The sequence below is a fragment of the Bidens hawaiensis genome, unplaced genomic scaffold (genome assembly GCF_021521415.1).
Source record: "Bidens hawaiensis isolate Kalapana, Puna unplaced genomic scaffold, B.hawaiensis_p1.1 tig00000416_1, whole genome shotgun sequence".
Lineage (NCBI taxonomy): Eukaryota > Viridiplantae > Streptophyta > Magnoliopsida > Asterales > Asteraceae > Bidens > Bidens hawaiensis.
The window spans coordinates 1,443,335-1,449,334 of NW_027491029.1; positions in this window are offsets into that span (position 1 = coordinate 1,443,335).

Sequence of the window (6,000 nt, forward strand, 5' to 3'; positions counted from 1 at the left end):
AAGATAGTGTGGAATGAATTGGTCAAGGAGAAGAAGTTCGAGTTATTGAAACCGCAGAAAGGAATGTTGATTGAGGATGTTGTCTGGGGGATGAGAGCAGATGGCAAACCGTGGATGATTATGAAGTACATGTCCATTCGATGTATGACAGAGATTCCGATGAAGATTATACCTCAGGATGTGCTGAAAGACTTGAAATGGTGGTATGTTGATTGTGAGACTACTGAAGTTGTGATGGAAGATCAAGATGAGCAAGAGATCTTGGGGTGTATGATCCTATGCACTTGGTTAACTTGTCCAAAGATGATTTGCAGTTACTAAATGAAAAGAAGATCTTTTATATTCCAGCTAGGAAAGATTAAGTGAAGAAATATCAAAGAGTCGTCTCGGTTTGTGTGAGACAAGGTATGCATGCCTAAAGATCGTTGATACAACTTTTGGATTACGAGACAAAACGAAGCTATAAGAGAAATGAAGCTACTGTCAAGGGGGAGTCTGTTGGTGCAATGTGCCAATAGATCATTAGTCTTCGGTTTATCGTGTCTGTAATCGGTATATTGTTTGTTACGTATTGGTAAACTTAATGTTTAGGGTTTGGTAATGGGCGAAGTTAATCCAGCGGCGAAGTTAGGGACAACTTCGCCAAGCATGTTTAGCGAAGTTGTCGCAGGTTATTTAACCTAACTTACGCCGTTGTTTTTGTGGGGTTCTTGGTCATAACTTTTACAACCGTCCTGCTTATTGGTTAAGAGCTTTGAGTAGCTAATAACGATTAAGTGTTTGCTTTACGTGTTTTTTCTTATTACGTGTTCGTTTGTTACCTCGTCCATAAACTCGTAATCGTATACCTAGGGGATTCCGCACCCTCCGTGTACGAGATACTCTTGTGTAGATCCGGCTGGGAACCTACACTTTTGTCGAATATTGATCCAAACAAGGGATGACATTAGTAATGAACTAGAAGGAAGCTAATACCAATGAGGACCATCACAGGCTAGCAAGTTTGCATTGACTACTGGAATCTTAATGACTCCACAAGAAAAAATCATTTTCCACTTCATTTTAGCGATAAAATGCTTGAACGATTTTCTGGAAAAATGTTCTATTGTTTTCTTGACGGATTCTTTGGATACTTTCAGATTCCCATTGCTCCTGAAGATCAGGATAAAACCACCTTTACATGTTCGTATGGCACCTTTTCCTACCGAAGCATGCCTTTTGGACTATGTAACACTCCGGCCACCTTCCAACGTTGCATGGTGGAAATCTTTCATTAAATGATTGAACATTCTATGGAAGTTTTCATAGAAGACTTCTCAGTCTTTGGAGACACTTGGATCGTTGTCTAAGAAACCTAGACTGAATGTTAACTAGGTTTGAAGAAGTGAACTTAGTGCTCAACTGGGAAAAATGCCACATTATGGTCAAAGAGGCCATTGTTCTCAGTCATAAGATATTCCAAGAAGGATTGAAAGCTGATAGATCAAAAATTGAAGTCGCATCCAAACTTCCACCACCAACTTCAATCAAAGCAATTAGAATTTTCTACAGGGAAACAGCCAGTCAAAATGATTAGTTACTTTAAATGAAACTTGACTTTTGAATTCTTATCTATAGTTGAAGAAATCAAGTGAAAAGTATTCTATTTTTGTTTTTCGCCTTAATGAAATCAATGGGCTATAATCGGAGGTATTCTATGAGATCCGAGAGTATGGTAAGTAAGAAATTGATTTATTACTTATCATACTCTTTATTAATGTTATAGTAGTGTATAAAATTGTTTCTAATATACTATCTCCCAACTCCTTCAGAGAGACAATCGGGAAAGGGTACGTATTAGATCAAATAGGAAAAAGTTTGTAATCGATAGCAATTGATCTATTTTTACTTTGAAGGTCAAGAAAAAAAAAGAATTTGCTCTCTTATTTTATTACTAGATGTTTCATTAATAACATTTCTTTGTAGTTTTGATTTATTATTTTACTTGTGTTTAGTCTTTCCCGATTATAAATCATATAAAAATGTTTGAAATGAAACTCACCCTTTTCATCAACCACAACCAACTTATAGTTTTCTACAAACTCCATTCTATTTTTATACCTTGACTGAATGTTGTAACTATCCATACAATCTTGTTCCAAACTTTTAATTTTGTTCTCATATGTCAATTCACTAATTTCATACACATTTATTATGCTTCTTTTCTTAAAGCACTCACTTTTTAATTTACCAATTATCTTTCTCAAAGAATCATTCATTTCAAGCAGTTCAAGATTTGTGGTGTTTGAATGCACCGGAGATGAAGAGGAATTAGCTTCATTTACAATCTTTGCCATGAATGCCACATTAGCGTTCTCTATATCCTCAGCATGATTACTTCAGTCAAAACACCATCTTGTTGTGGTTGAGCCAACGCAACATTTCCTTGATTTCTTGGCTGATTGGCATTGATCCTATTCTGAATGGTAGGATCTTGTGGAGGGATTTGTTGATTTCTCTGAAATTGTTGTTGTGGGATGATTTATTGATAATATGTTGTTTAAAGAAGTTGTTGTTGTTGTTGTTGTTGTTGTTGTTGTTGTTGTTGTTGTTAAACTGCCTTTGTTGACCTTGATTCTGATTTTAGAATTGAAACGGGTTTCTTTGTTGGTTGTTCCTTTAGAACTGTCGTGGCTGGTTGCATTCTCTTGCAAAATGCCCTGGTAGATGACAATTATAGCAAATTGCTTTGGACTTGTCAAAACGAATTATGTCATTTTGTCCATAAACCAAAGACCTACCAGTTCTATTGTACAGCCTTTTAATTCTCACAGCTAGCATTGCAACTTGCTACTTAAGATCCATGTCTTCCAAATCATCATCATCAATCTATTCAAGGTCTTCTTGCACTACACTTGTGTGAATTAGATTCTTGGCCATAAATGCATTGTAGGATTCAGTGAATATAGAGAAGAGATCTTGATAATCATTTCCATGATTCACATTTCCAGCAACACAGGGAGCATGTCCACTGGCCATTGATGATGTGTCACTATCATCCATCAATTGAATGTTATATCTTTACTGCCCATTTTGATTGCTAGATGACCAGCAACAAACACTCTTGGGGTTTCAACATTATATTCAGTTGGTTCTTCAATTATAAGGACTTTTTGTTGGTTCTTAGTTGACAGATTCCCCAAAGGTGCAACTAGAGCATTTGCCACTTAGAAGCTTGGCTTATCTTCCTTGATCATATGATTTTCAATCATTTCATGCTCAACAGCTTAAAAAACCACATAAAATCATCAAGCTTGAATGTTGGAAAATTAGCCTTTTCTTTCATGAATTTGCTTGTAGTGTACCATTCTCCAGATAAAGATGATAACAGCTTCTTGTTTATGTCAAAATCTGTTATTGCAAGGTTAGTGGTTCTGATTTCATTGACAATGGCGACAAACCTTTGCAAAACATATTTCAACCTCTCTCCTTCCATGAACATGAATCTATCCAACTGTTGTTTCAGTCTGTCTTTCTTGATATCTTTCGGCTTAGTGTTTCCTTCAAGCATTTCCGCTATGGCATCAAACATAGCCTTTGCAGTAGTGTGATGAGCCACACTAGTCAAAATCTCCCAAGAAAGACCAAGTTTCAACATAGACAGTGCCCTATCATCTTTCTTTTTCATCTTTCTTTCCAAGGTTGTATTATTGGTTGTGCCATCAGGAACATATGGTCTATTCTTGATTGAATTCCACATATCTCACAGCTGCCTCAAACAGAGCATTCCACTTAATGTAGTTTTCCTTTCCTAACAATCTCGGAATTTTGTTAGATGACACTTCTTGATCATCCATTACTCTAGATATGTTTTTTTATTGAAAAGGCTTCATAAATTAAAAACTACTTAAAACTTGAAAAACTTTTGAAAAATGACCAGATCTGTGGATTAAATCCTCAGATTTGATGAATCTGGATGAATAATATCAAGTTCTAAACACAAAAGGAAAGAAATCAATGTAAAACTGAGTAAAGAACACTTTTAAATCTCAATAAAACAGTATATATGAGAAAATGAAGAATTGAGCAGCTGACGTCACAAATCAATTGAACAGTTGTCAGCTAACATCATTTTTCATCTTCAAAATCAGGAGAGTATTCAGTAAAATTCACAGTTAGCAACAAATCTTCACAAATGCAGAGACAAAGCTCTGATACAACTTGTTAGGACCTATCAATCAACACAACAATCAGTCACGTAACCAACAACAGCGTGATGACATGTCCGTTATGGGTTCTATTTATGTGAAGATACAATGAATACTAAAGGCGGAAAAAATAATACTCAAACTGTTGCTAAATAGACAGAAATGTAACAAACACACAAAGTAACTCAAAATATTTTCATTTGTATTGTGAATGATACAATGAAAATCGATTAGGGTTTCCAGGTAGAATGTTAGTATTTGGCAGCTTTTATGTACAAAGATATTCTGGCCCACCACGGTCAAAAAAGTGTTTGATGCAGGAATCTTCTACCCCACCATATATAAAGACACACATACTTTGATGCAAGCATGCAATGCTTGTCAAAGAGCCGGGAACATCTAAGCCAAGAATGAGATGGCTTAAAAAGGCATTCATATTTGTGAGGTCTTTGATGTATGGGGAATAGATTTCATGGGCCGTTTCCTAACTCATTCAGAAATAAATTGTAATTCCCTAATCTGGATCACTACAGTATAATATCAACCCAAACACAATGTTAGAGCGGAATCCTAACAACGTGATGATTCAAGAACGATGTAGAGGAATAATATAACTATGAGAAACACGATTATATTAATAAATAGTCTAGTACATGAGAATACACAAATTGGTATTTGCTCTCTAGGGTATGGGGCTATCAAAAAGTGAGAGAGATCTTGTTCATCTACCCTAATTATCAACTAAGACATGCTTTATATACTTAGCATTTACAAGAGGCCCAATGACCAAGCTCAACTAAGCCCAAACAGAAATCAACATGATTTCTCTATTGCTAGCCCTTCCCAACTGAAATCCATAGGGATTTTGGTATAACATGCTCCAAGCCATAAATTCCATCTGGTACAATACTTCGACTCTTCTAGATTATTTCTCTCTTTCTTGATCATGTCATGGTCTTTTGATATGCATCAGTCTAGCCAAATCGTGACCCAACATAAATACATCCTAGTAGCAGTCGACTACATGTCTAAATGGGTAGAAGCACAAGATATTCCCTCCAACGATGCTCGGGTTGTTGTAATATTTCTGAAAAAGCTATTTTCAGGATTCTGTACTCTAAAAGCCCTAATCAGCGATAGAGGTACTTGCTCCTGCAATACCCAAATGGACAAAATCCTGGCACGATATGGGGTTCACCACCGTTTGGCAAAACCATATCACCCACAGACCAGTGGGCAAGTGGAAGTCTCGAATCGAGGGATAAAGAGGGTTCTCGAAAGAATTCTTGGAATGATTCGCAAAAATTGGGCATAAAATTTAGGTGACGCTTTGTGGGCCCTTAGAACGGCATACAAAACCCCCATAGGAACAACACCATTTAAACTTGTTTATGGAAAAGCATGTCAGCCGTAGAACTAAAACACAAATCTTACTGTGCTCTTAGAGCAGTGAACTTTGATCTAATGTTCGCCGGTACAGACCAAGACAATCGATTCACGAGCTAGAAGAACTACGAGCACTAGCATACCAAAATTCCTTGTCTTACAAAGAAAAGACTAAACATCTGCATGATGCCCACTTAAAAGGAAACAAAAAGTTTCAAGTTGGCGATCGTGCACTGTTATATAACACACGTTTGCGTCTTTTTCCAGGTAAGTTGAAATCTCTTTGGACAGGCCCATTCTTAGTTGAAACAATTTTTAACTACGGGACAGTTGAGATTTCAAATTCTCACGGTCACAAAATCGACATAGATTAAAATCATACATCGATAGACCATTCGAGGCCGTCTCAGAGGTAATAATCCTCCAC